Raw genomic sequence first — 13,404 nt, forward strand, 5'->3', positions numbered from 1 at the left:
AAGGGACCCTAGGATTCAGAATATCTTGAGAACCTACCATAGGCCAGGCTGGGAGCTTTACATGTACATTCTCACAGAATTCTCATGACAGCACTATGGTCTAGATGTTGTTCTCCCCATTGTACAGAAGGAAAACCAAGGTACAGAATGAGCAAGGGTCCTGCCTGAGGCCACTCAGCAAGTCAGTGTGGCAGTAAGGCTTCAGTTCAGGCTTGGGGCTCCCTGCCTAGTGCTCTTCTTCCCGTAGCCCCTGGCATGGGGAGTCCTCAAATCTCCCAACATCCTTCAAGACGCCAGCTTGTCTAGCCCTGTATTTGTACAGAGAGGGGCAGAAGTTTGGCCAGGAACATACAGCTGGCTGAGAAGAAGAGGCCCCGAGGTTCCCGACCCAGCCTGTGGCAGCTGGAGGGAGACGGTGAGTCGTGGAGCAGGGAGGGAGGGTGGGCTTGCTCACCTGAAACGTTTCAATTACATTCTCATAAAGTATAAATGTATGACTATAAAGAAAGACTTGCTCGCACATGCTTTTGGCAGCCTCCGTGCAAAGAGATAGCAGAGAGCTCAAAAGATCTAATTGCTTATGTAATCTCCGTTGAATTTGGTCTATCGGGAAATATCTCTTGGAAGTGTTTATCGCATCCCATGTTATAAATAGCCAAGCTCGACTCTCCTCCATGCCTTCCTGAGGCTGCCTGGGGGCTGGGCTGGCAGACGTCAGGAGGGAGGAGCCAGATCCTCTGGGGAGGAAGGGGCACCTGCCCTGGCAGGTGGCTCTTGGAGGCAAGCAGGGAGGGTACTGACCTTCAGTGTGCACAGAATCAGAGCCGGCTACTATTTTGCCCAATCCCCGCCTCATCCCAAGGAGGGGGGTCTTGGCATTTCCATGCCCCCCTGGCATCCCTTCATTTAAAAGCAGCAGCCCTCCTCTTGCCTATGAACATCTAGCTTAAAGAAGAAATGCGACAAGGGAAAGCTGGAAAATGAGAAAATAACCTTGGAAATTACACCAATATTATCATCCCCATTTTGCTGATGGGGAGACTGAGGCTCAGGGAGGCAGCAGGCACCAGTATGTGGTGGTGCTAGAACCAGGTCTGTCTGACCTCACATCTTGGCTTTTTGCAGCATGACCAAGGGCCACCCTGCTGGCGATGCAGGGTTTTGCTAACTTTCCCCTGGGAGGAACATAAAGTGGCAACTTGGCAGGATGTGGCCTTTTCACATACACACCACCACCCTTCACTTCTGCAGTCTCAGTGATCTCTGGCCACACCAGGCCTGATCTGCTCAGTTGTCACAACCCAGGGAGCCCTGTCTCTTCCCTCTGCCAAGCCCCCTCCTCTACCACTCTTGAGGTCCCAGCTCCAGGCCTGCCTCTTCCAGGAAGCCTTGCCTGAGATTTATGGCCATCAGTTGCCTGGCCCACCTTGGTTGTGGTCTAGGCCCCTCACCTGCCTGTGGAGCTCCCTCATTACCTATCTCAGTTTCCTGTGGCTTCTGTAACAATGACCACAAACTTAATGGCTGAAGACGACAAAAATGTATTCTCTCACGGATCTGGAGGCTAGACATCTAAAGCCAGTATCACTGGGCCAAAATCAAGGTGTTGATGGGGCCATGCTCCTTCCAGAGGCTGTAGGGGAGAACCTGGTCCTTGTCTTTTCCAGCTTCTGTGGCTGCCGGCATTCCTTGGCTTGTAGCCACTTCACTCCAATCTCTGCCTTTAGGGTCACGTGGTCTTTTCTTTTTCTGTCTATGTCAAGTCTCCTCTGCCTCCCTCTTATGTGATTGCATTTAGAAACCCTTAACTTGATCACATCTGCCAAGATCATTTTTCCTAATCAGGTAACTTTTACAGGTTCCAGGGATTAGGACCTGATATCTTTGGGGGATATTATTTAGCCTACTACATTGTCTTAAGGGTCTCCCTGGTCTTCCTTTTTGTGAGACTAGAAATTTCCAGAAGGCAGAGGCAGTAGATGATGTCTCTGAATGTTCTTTGCATGATCCCCTATGTCACTTGGAGCCTCCAACAATCTTCAGGAAAGGTTGACTGACTGAGTGATTGGCATCTTGCCCCTTCTCCCATCGGTCAACCATCAACTTCTAGATGTACTTGGTGTTTTCTTCAGGCTCCTGGGGCCACATGGTAGCATAGAAGAGGCTGATTTCTGGCCTCCAGGCATCTGTCAAGGTCTCCGGATGAATTTGCAGACAAGTGCCTCATGGTACATGTGCGGACATGGCTATTCACTGATCAAATTTGGAGCCTGGGTCCAACTGTGGGCAGGAGGAGCACATCTCATTGGCTTTCAGAGTCTGTTTTCAAAAGCATTCCCATTCCTGACAGACTAGAAGGAGGGGCTGAAGCTTACAAAGGAAATATGACAGGGAGAAATGTTAGGTCTTGCTCTTGAATCCAGTCCTCAAATGTAGGCTGGCAAGGGGGAACCAGGTGAGAGGGCAAGGAGCAGAGCTGAGGAGGTGACTGTCATATGCATGGTCTGACCAAATACATCCATGGAACCTTCAGCTGCATCTGTAGGCAGTATAGAAGTGAAGTTTCAAGAACAAGGAGGTGACAGACTGCCCTGGAATATGGTGTCAGCTCTGTGTGCCACGTATTAAGGGTACCAGAGTCACACTGGAGCATGACCAGGGAGGCAAAAGCATGCCGTGGAGAAAGCGGGGGCCCTGGTCTCAGGAGGAACAGTTGAAGGAAGTGGAGTTGTTTTGCTTGGAGAAGACTTGGGGGTTATGGCTATGGTGATGCTTCAGACCTCTAAGAGGCTGCTGGAGGGCAGAGGGAGAAGGCAGAGCTTAGGTGGCCCCCAGAGGCAGCACTGTGACCAATGGATGGAAACCACAAAGAGACAGAGTTCAGCTAAGTTGAATAAAGCAACTTTTGGGCCGGGCACTGTGGCTCACGCCTGTAATCCCAGCACTTTGAGAGGTCGAGGCAGGTGGATCACCTGAGGTCAGGAGTTTGAGACCAGCCTGACCAACATGGTGAAACCCCGTCTGTACTAAAAATACAAAAATTAGCTGGGCGTGGTGGCGGGCATCTGTAGTCCCAGCTACTCAGGAGGCTGAGACAGGAGAATGGCCTGAACCCAGGAGGCAGAGGTTGCAGTGAGCCGAGATTGCGCCATGCACTCCAGCCTGGGCAACAGAGCAAGACTCCATCTCAAAGAGAAAGAAAGACAAAAAAAAAAAAAAAAAAGGAAGCAACTTTCTTAGAGTTAAGTCTGTCCTGAAATGATCTCTGTCCTGAGAGGGAATAAGCTCCCTGCTTCGGGAAGTGGGAAAGGAGAGGCTGGGCAAGCATTTGACTGAAACATGGTAGACGGGAATTGAACATCTGAATGAGGATTTGATCAGAGCAGGCAGCTCTCTGGAAGCTTGGGATGGCCTTCTGTCCATAGAGCCTCTCACTTCTTGAGGCCTCATCTGGGAGGCCTTTCCTTACTCTCCCTGCTGGTCCCCTCACCCCACCCTCCACAGACATAATTTTCCCTCCTCAGAAGACCGAAAGCACTGACCACATTGTATCCAAGCAAATTCTTTAGGCTTTGTCTCCTGCATGAGACTGAAGTCCTCTAGAACAGAGAGAGGACTTCTTCAGCTGTGGATCCACTCTTTACCTTTCCCCACACATTGCCCGGTGTCTGGGCCACAGGAGCCAGAAGAGAAGAAAGAGAAGAGTGCTAAGGCACAGTGGGCGGGGAGAGGGCTCACTCGCCAGCCAGGAGTCTTTAGAAACTGCACGTTGACACAGATTCAGATACAGTGGAAGTGCGTCCTAGATGAAGGTGGGGTGAGTGAAGGTGACCTCTCAGAGTTCTTTCAGGCCTCAGAACGCTCTCATGAATGCCAACCCAGGTTTCCGGCCTTTCCTTTTCTTCTTCGCATCATTCTGAGAGAGTTCCCCTAGCCCAGGCTTCTGTTCCCAAGGGGCTTTTCCTCTCTACTGGCCCCTCTGACTCACTCCAAGCTCCCTCCAGATGGGCTCCATCGTCCTTGAAATCCCCAGCTGGGCCCACCAGCTGGACTTTCTCAGGAGTGAGGCCCGAGGAAGGTGCAGAGCCCACCCAGCAGGCTAGAGGGAGAACAGCTGCCTTTGGGGTAAGAGGGCTAGGGGGTGAGGTTCCCCCATAAGCAATCTGTGTTGGAAACAGAGAAGCTCAGTATAGGAATGGAGGTGGGGGTGGCTTTTTTGGTTACCGAAAAACATGCCAGGCCCAAGGTGGTCATTCTCTTCTGCAGCTCTGTTGATCAGCTCCATGCCCACTTAAACGCTTCATGTATGTCATGGTCCACATGCATGCCCGGAAGCCCGAGGGTCTGTTTTGGGGGTATGACCTTTGGCAGGCCCTGCCCCTCCCTCACCCTGGCCCTCACTCAGGCATCACTTCAAAAATGTTAGCAGTGCCTGTTTATGTAGCGAATGACACTGGACTGGACAGAACCCAGCATCACTATCTGTCCTTATGTGTATTATTGGTTTGTTTACTTGTTCACTGACTGCCCCCTGGACTGGAAGCTTCCTGGAGGCATGGATCTCTGTTTCGCTCATCACTGCACTCTTAGTGCCCAACTCAGTGCCCCACACAGAGTAAGCATTCAATCAATATTTGCTAAATCAGTAGATGAATGGTAAAAGCTACGAATAGCCCCTTCAGAAAATGTCACATCCCCCTACGGTTTTGCCTACAATTCTAGGGGAATCTCAGACCCCAGAAACCTGTCTCTCAGATACCCAACAGATCCATGGTCCCGTTAGGAGACCCAGAAAGACCCAAGAGAGTAGCACATGTTTATCGTCTTATGCACTGTGTGAAAACAGGTTGTTATGGGCCTAGTCAGGAATAGGAATGGGCATAATCATGTAGTCAGAGGTGTGAGGATGTCTCTAGGCTTGGCTGGGACATAGCAGCCCTGAACCACAGAGCTGCCAGAAGCAACAGGCTCTCTCTGCTGAGGCTGTGGGCTTACCTCATGGTAAGAAGCCAGTGAGAATACAGGGGCTTCTTGCTGGCTTGCTGTCCCGCCCCCAGTGCATGAAATGGGTCCTTTGGTTGAGACCTCAGCATCTTGGGCTTTGGGCCAGTGGCATTCAGTGGCCCTGAGTCTGCAACCTTGGAGGATTCCTGAGCACACAGAGATGAAGAATAGCTCCTGGGTCATGGGCCATCCCTTGGTGAATCCAGGCCAGCGTCTTCCTCTACCCTCTGCCTGCCCTCACACCCACCCCAACAGCTCTCAGTCCTCACCAGCTTCAACAGGGATCCAGGTCCTTGCCCTGCCTGTTTACCAGGCCTGTGGTGGGCAGGCAAGCGCTTTGGATATGTTAAAGAGCTGTGCCCAGAGAGTGATTTTTGCTATCACTTCAGGTGCTGCGTTGCAGTCCTCTCTCTGTGGGGGGACAGACATCTTCTGGGGTATGCCATGCCACAGGGAGGCTCTTTGCAAGAATGGAAAAAAATAGGAGTTGGGAGTCAGCCTGGTCTGAGTTCAAACCCTGTCTCTGCCACTTTCAAGCTGTGTAACTTTGGGAAAGTCACTTGATTTATCTGAGCCTCTGTTTTCTCATCTGTAAAATAGGGATGAAAATACATACTCTCCAGGGCTGATGCAAGGATTCGAGGAGATAATGTATATGGAGCACTTCCACAGGGTCTGTCACTTACTGGGTTTTCAATAGACAGTAGTTCTCTTTGGTAGTTAATATTGGCAAGGGCTACTATAGAAAGTGTGGTCCCTGGACCAGCAGTGTCAGCACTACCTGGGAGCTTGTTAGAAGTGCAGGGTCTCTAGCCCCACCCTAGATCTGCTGAATCAGAAACTGCATTTTAATGAGATCCCCAGGTGAGTCCTAGGCACGAGAAAATTGGAGAAGAGGAGGCTAGTTCACAGCCTTTAGGCTGGCAATCATATATGAGGAATATCCACTTCTGGAAGCCTATCCAGGAAATAGCTTCATACATCCTTAAGTTAAAATGGTAGTAGTAGTGAGTGCAGTAGTAGGATTGGGAGCAGCAGTAATAGTGGTAATAAATACTGAACATTTACTATGTACCAGACACTATTTGGGGTGCATCACAGCAACCCCATGAATCAGTACCGTAATTGCTGTTATTTTACCAGTAGGAAAGCAAGGCACAGCACAGAAAGGTTAAGCTACTGTCAAAGTTGGGGTTAGTGACAGAACCACAGCACAAATCCAGGGCACCTTCCTCCAGAGCTCACTCACTGAGGGCAGGCACAGAAGAAACTACATTTCAGGCACTGGGTGCAGTGGCTCATGCCTGTAATCCCAGCACTTTGGGAGGCTGAGGCAGGTAGATCACTTGAGGCCAGGAGTTCAAGACCAGCCTGGGCAACATGGTAAAACCCCATCTACTAAAAATACAAAAAGTTACCTGGCTGTGTTGGTGTGTGCCTGTTGTCCCAATAATTGGGAGGCTGAGGTGGGAGGATCACTTGAACTCGGGAGGTCAAGGATGCAGTGAGCCAAGATAGCACCATTACACTCCACTCTGGGTAATAGAGAAAGACCCTGTCTCAAAAAAGGAAGGAAGGAAGGAAGGAAGGAAGGAAGGAAGGAAGGAAGGAAGGAAGGAAGGAAGGAAGGAAAAGAAACTGTGTTTCAGGAGCAACATGGTCAATTCCATGCCACAGGCACCCACTGAATTGCTTCCTCATGTCTGCCTGGCCCAGGCCTGGGAGATACGGAGATGGAGGAGACACAGGCTCTGCTCAGTGCCAGAGACAAGCATGTGAGTAAATGATGAAAGGGGGCAACCTGCACCACTGCTGTGCCTGCATGGGGAAACAAAATACTGTGGGGGTGCGGAGGAGTGAAGCCACGTGTCTTGCTTGTGGGTACCTGGTAGAAGCAGCTTCCCCGCAGGCCGGATTGTTCCCAGTTACAGCTTCCTTTATAAATCTCCAGGCTCTTAGGCATGATTAAAGTGCCTTCCGGATCAGACAGTGAGTCTAGGATTCTAGGGAGAAAAATTTTGACAAGGTGTGGGGAGGTGGGGGTGGTTAGGAGATGAGAATTTGAGCCCAGTTTTCGGTTTTAATTCTTTGTGTGGCCTTGGATGATCAGGCCCCACATTTCTCCTAGTCTGTAGGGAAGAGAAGTAGAAGCTGTGGCTGGGATTGTAAGGCCAAAGTAAGGAACCAAGGGTTTGTTGCAATTTTTAGCAGTTGCACCATGTCCACTTTGCTCACTGCTGTACCCTAGGCACCGAACTCATTGCCTGGTCCAGAGCTGCTGCTCCATAGTGACTTGTTGAATGCATGTTGAGGGAGCGGTCACAGGAAAAGGGGCCCAGGGTGAGCAGATCCCAGCCTCTTTATGCCCTTATGCCTGAATCAGCCCTCCATTTTGAACACAGTCCAGTTGGCCTCCTCTCTGCCTCCAGGTCTGCTCTTGACCTCGAGCTGTAGTTTATTCTGCTTCTCTCCATTAGGGCAATGAGTCTCTGCTGCCTGGTGAGAAACCCAAGGCTGACAAGACCCTTGGAGATTGGTCCATTGCACAGATAGGGAAAGAGGCCAGAAAAGAGAAGGGACTGACCCAATGGCATGCAGGGAATCTGTGGTAGAGTCAGGACTGGGAGCCACATGTTCTTGTGTCCCCACCCCATCACTCTCCCTTCCTGGCCTAGGGCTCCCAGGAGTCAGGGAAAGACAGAGATAATGAGTGAATGAAGGACGAGGCTCTGTCATGAAGAAAGATTGGCCTTCAAGGCCTCTGGAAACAAATTGGAGGTGTGGGGAGAGCCAGAGGTGGCAGCACCAAGGACAAGGCTGCTCACGGGCAGGGGCTGGTGGGGAAGTGAGGGAGAGGCGCAGGGGAGTGGGCAGGCAGGAAGTTGTAGTTGGAATGCTGAGGACACGTGTTTCTTTTTAGGCACTCCTCTTCCACTGCTCACTGTCTCCTCTCAGGAGTAAAGGTAGAAAAAAGAGGATGTGATGCCTAGGTGAGCCCCATTATGTGGGACGTGTTGGTAGGGACTCCCCAGACAGCCCCTTCTGCAGTTGGCAGCACCAGGCCCAAGGCCTTCCTCCAGGCCAGAGCCCAGCCTGCTCGCCCAGCTACTCTGTCTCCTTGAGGCTGGGTCGGAACCCTCAAGGTCTCACAAGATGCCCTCAACCCACTGGCTTTAAGTTAAACACACCTAGGTTTGAATCTCTCCTCCAACACTTTCTAGGCTATGTGAACTTGACCTTACTTCTCCAAACCTAGGTTCATGCAACTGTAAATTGAAGAAAATGGTCCCTGCCCTGCCTCCCTCTCCAAGCGGAGTGCTCTGCACTCCTTCCTGTGCAAGCACTGTGGCAGGGGTCTTGAGTTCCTCGCCTCTTTCTTTCCCTCAATACATCCTGGTCCAGCCTGGTGGGGAGGGTACTGAAGACCTTTCTGTGGCAGCTCACATTCCAGGCCCTCTCAGCAATGGAAGTGTCTCTGGTCCCTCAAAACTGTCCCTCACTCCAATCATCCCCAAAGCAATCTCGGCAGTCATTTCATAGCACAACACACAATCAAACGTGTGCTGTGTTTCCCCCACACACATGCACGAACTATACCTGCTGCTCGCCAAATGCACAGGCCAAGGGCGGAGAAGGCACCTGGGGTGCCCTTGAGCAGACCCTCCAGACCAGGGCCTCCACTAAGTGCTTGCTGTGGATCATCTTGCTAACTCTTTGCTACATATGTAGGAGGGCTTGCCACTATCTGTTTCACAGATACAAAGACAGAAGGGAACATCCTGTTCAGAGAAGAGGACTCCACATCCCTGATCTCAGTGGTGGCCGGGCCCACATCAGAGCTCATAGCTGCTCATGCTGTGTTACAAAGCCCTGAGGAGGAGACAGACAGGAAAACATCACTAACATGGAAGGTACCAGGAAAGAGTCATATAATGGAATACCATACAGCAGTGAAAAAGAACATGGCCACATGTAATGTGTAACAACATGGGTGACTCTCCCAGATGTGATGTTGAGTGAGGGAAATACAGCACAAACAAAGAACATACTATGGCATGCTATATTTATATTCCATGAATATGAACTTCAAAAACATGTGGAACCAACCTACAGGGAGAGAAGTCAAAATAGTAGTTTCCCTTGGGGCAGGGATTACTGATTGGGAAGAGGCACACAAGAGCCTTCTGGAGTGCTGAAAATGGTCTATATCTCGACCTAGGTGGTGGTTACAGAGGCTGATACATATGTAAGGATTCATGGAGCTGTATGCTTAAGATTAGTGCACTTTAATGTATGGAAATTATGCCTCAATAGAAAAAGTATTTTTAAAAACCAAAAGTGCCAAGAGCTTTCCCCAGATCTTTGCATAACTGGCTTCTTGTCATTCAGGCCATCCCCTAAATATCACCTCTTCAAAGAGGCCTTCCCTGGTCCCCCCTGCACCTAATCGAATTGAGCAACACTCCCCACCTCTGTGCCTCACTTGCTCTCTATTCTATTAACTGGTTTTCTTTTCCTTTTAGTATGTACCAGTGTGCTAGAGCTGGCTTTCACTGGCTCTTCCCAACTCAGTATTCAATGACTTCACACTGCCAGCTTGAGATCAGCCGTGATGGGAATGTCAGCACCACAGAAGTCAGCAGGTGCTGCAGATGCCCTCCTCCAAGCAGATCACTCAGCATTTTCCAGTACACCCTGTACACAACACTATTTGAAATCATCTTATGTATTTGTCAGCATACTGATCTGCTGTATGTCTCCTCCACATGAAGTTTCATGAGGGCAGGGTCTATGGCTTGTCATTTTTGCCACTGTATCCCTGGTTCCTGGAACAATGCTTGTTGTATAGTAGGTATTCAATACATGCTGCTTGAATGAATAAAAGTCTGACAGAAACACTGGAAGCACAAGAGAGGAAACTGTTACCTTTGTACAAGAATAGGGAATATTTGAGCTGAGGCTTCAACCATAAAAAAGAGTTTGCTAAGGAGCCAAGGGAGAAAGGACTTCCCAGGCAGAAGGAATAAAATGGAGGCATGAAAGAGCATGGGAGGTCTGGGGGAAAGCCAGCCACCAGAGTGGCTGTATTGTAGGGTTTGTGGGGTAGGAAAGGCCTTGAGAGTGGTGCAGAAAGGTAGGCTGGGGCCACATTGTGAAGGGCCTTAGCTCCTTGAATGGAAGGCTGGATTTTCCCCTGTAGGCGATAGGGAACCATTGAAATGTTTTAATTAAAGAAATAATCCGATCAAGTCTTTGCTGGCAAGGTACCTCTAATGGCAACCTGGAGGGTGGATTGAAGGGGGATGACTGGAGGTCCAGTCACCTCTCCACAGTATGCCTAGGATAGAAGGCTTGCCTTTTGAAACCAGCAGTTCTTCTCACTGTTTTTCCTGCCTGTTTCTATTCCCTCAGTCCTCAGTGAAGATGGAAAACAGCTGGCTCTTCCCTCAAAGCCCAGTGGCCCTCTAGGTCCTAGGCCTTAGTTTCCATTGGCCAGATTTCTCCATCTGGCCTAGCTCTGTGGGGGCAGCCCACGTGGCCCTGCCAAGATGCCCAAAGGGTGAGTCTCCAGTGTGGGCACAGGAACTGTCTGTACCTTCCTAGTGTTTTGACTTAGCCAGCCCATTCCCCGTTCTGTGCCTCATCCTGCTGAGTCCCAGGCAGCAGCAGCCACTACTACGGTCACCGCTAGAAGAGGAGGGTTAAGGGGCCTTTGTTGTCTGTGGTGTTGCTATGCAGGGACAGCCACAGACAGCTCTGAGGTTGGGTTGTGGTCGAGAGTGGGGTTCATGCTTGGCAGCTGAGGCATGCCACTCCAGTCCAGGCTCCCGCTCCGGGCAGGGAGTGGTAAATTAGAACCTCCAGCCTTCTAATTTAAAGGACCAAAATAAGCCCAGGAACATTCCTGCTGGGGCCCCAGGAGCCCAGCCTTCAGGCAGCAGCTAGGCTCTGTCCTCAAGCCCTGAGTTGCAGAGGTTGGGGAACTGGGCAGCCAAGGATGGCTAAAGCCTGGGTGACAGGACATACAGGAGGTATGGGAGGGAATGGGTGGAGGCATTTGTCTGTGGTTCTATAATCAGTCCACTTTAGTTCAGCCTGAGTCCCCATCAAACGTTTAACATCATGCACTGGACTAGCTTAGCCCTGGGATGACAGTGGCGAGTAATACTAGGATTTACCCATCTGGGAGAAACCTTAAAGACCATTTGGGTCAAAATTCTCATGTTATAGATGAAAAAGTGAGGCCCAGAAAGGAAAAGACACTGACCCCAAGTCACACAGAAAGTCAGGGGCTGAGCCAGGACTAGAATTGAGGGCTGTAGTGCAGAACTAACTCCACCCCAAGCAGACCTGGGGGAGCATTGGATGGAGCTTCAGATGACCTGTTGGGTGTGTCCTACAAGAACCTGGAAGTCGGTCAACATGCAGGAGCTGCGGGAGGCATCCCAAAGGTGAGGCCTTGGAACTGGGCCTGGGGACAGGGCAACTTAGGCATAGAGAACAGGCCACATGAAGTCACAGAGGTGGGGAATCTCACAAGCCAGAACCAGGAACCTGATGTGGTCTAAGAGTTGCATGGGTGCATGGGTGTCTCTCCCTAGCTCATGTTCCAGTGAACACGTTCCCCAAGAGTACCTGCTGCCTCTCTTTCTCAAGAGGAAAGGAAGCTGAAATGTTGACGAGCTTCCTTATCATCACAGCTAACATTTTTTGAGGGCTTACTATGTGTCAGGCTCTGTGCAAAGTGTTATCTCATTTGATCCTCATAACAACCTTATGAGGCGGGGCTATTATTAATCACCTTTTAAAGATGAGAAAACTGAAGCACATAGAGGTCAAGTAGTTGGTTGAGGTGGCACAGGGGATTTGTACAGAGGAAGTCTGATTCTAAGTGCACTTAACCATCACACTATAATAGTGTTAATGATAACTGTAATAATAAGCTAGTGTCTGTTGAATATTTACTATGGGCCAACCACTGTTCAAAAGATTTCATAGGGAGTAGCTTGTTTGATCTTCCCAATGACTTTATGGGGTAGGTATTACCACTATTATTGTAATCTCTAATTTACAGATGAGAAAACCAAGGCAGAGAGAAGTAAAGAGCTAGTATTGCTTCTGCAAGACCTTGCCAAGTAGACAAGGGAGAAAGGATTTCCAAGGCAGAGGGAACCAAATGGAAGCATGAAAACAGCATGGCAGTGTCTGGGAGAGCCCAGCAGTCAGACTGTACTGTAGGGTGGGTAGGATGGCAAGAGACATTGGGTGGTCCTGGAGATTGCCCCCCTGCCCACTGAAGGAGCGCTCTGCAATGGCCCTGATGAGAGGGAATGAGGGGGTTCTCCCGGTTGCTCAGGATTTGAGAGCTGGGTTGGGAAGCCTGAAACATCCTAAGAACCCTCCCTGCCTCAATGGACCAGGTGAGGCCAGGGTAGGCATGAGTCGAGGGAGCAAAAAGTACAGGACTCAAGCCACATCCCCCAAGGAAAGCAGGGACAGAAGGTGTCTCTGTGGGGTCTCTTTCCTCATCACCAGGAGCTTGGCACCCCTGGGAATTGGATAATTCTCAGAGACCCTGGGAATGTCAGGGTCTTTAGTGTGACAATCCAGTCCTACCCTCTTATAGCAGCAATGTAAAAGCCGAGGTTGGGAATGGTGAAGGGACTCATGCAATGTCACGTTGATAGGAAGTGGTGGAGCTGTGGCTCAACTCCCAGTCCTCCAGAGTTCTTTCTGCTACCCTGCCTGGCCTCCTTTGGAGCAGACCCTTGGAGTCAGAAGAGACCTGAGTATGAATGATGGTGGATTTCTTGCCTGAAACCATGGAGACCAGAGGAAGTGCCACAGTATTTTTTGAATTCCAGAAGAAAAGAACTGTCAACCCAGAGAGTTCAATATCCAGTGAAAATATCATTCAGGAAGGAAGCAGAAGTAAAGACATTCTCAGATGAAGAAAAACTAAGAGAATGTGTTTCCAGCAGATCTGCTCTAAAAGAAAAGCTAAAGAAAGTTCTTCAGTCAAGAGGGCAATGAGGGAAACTTGGGACAGGGGTAGACTTGCTTTTTTCTGTCATACCGGTCCTCAGTGCCCTCCCCCATCTTAAAGCCTCTTCTATTACAGTCCCTTCCAGCCCAGGTGCCCTATCCCCTTTGCCCTCTGGCTGGGGCAGAGATCCAGGAGCCCAAGGCCTGGGTTTGTAAGCCAGGTGAAAGCTAAGGGGAATATGCATGGGACGTGGATTCCTGGATTGCAAATTGTGCTTAATACCACCACCAACTGGCTGTGCAACCTCAGGCAGGTTTCTTATCTTCTCTGAGCCTCCATCTGGCTGCTGGGGATAATTACCAAGCGTTTTGTGTGGCTACGACAAGGGAAGGGGAGGGAAGCCTATTAGTGGT

The 13,404-nt window shown here is 50.1% G+C and overlaps 1 long non-coding RNA gene across 1 annotated transcript in view; it reads right to left on the reverse strand.

The window, feature by feature from the left end:
• Positions 1-1,522: 1,522 nt before the first annotated feature.
• LOC105476679 (uncharacterized) overlaps positions 1,523-13,404 on the reverse strand; it is a 29,922-nt gene continuing 18,040 nt past the window's right edge. Inside the window, exons 2-5 of the long non-coding RNA XR_984178.2 lie at positions 9,747-9,902; positions 6,890-7,007; positions 6,423-6,559; positions 1,523-3,186 (exon numbers count right to left, since the gene is read on the reverse strand). This is a non-coding gene — a long non-coding RNA (uncharacterized lncRNA). The remainder of the gene's footprint in view (positions 3,187-6,422; positions 6,560-6,889; positions 7,008-9,746; positions 9,903-13,404) is intronic.

This window comes from Macaca nemestrina, chromosome X, assembly GCF_043159975.1.
Source record: "Macaca nemestrina isolate mMacNem1 chromosome X, mMacNem.hap1, whole genome shotgun sequence".
NCBI lineage: Eukaryota > Metazoa > Chordata > Mammalia > Primates > Cercopithecidae > Macaca > Macaca nemestrina.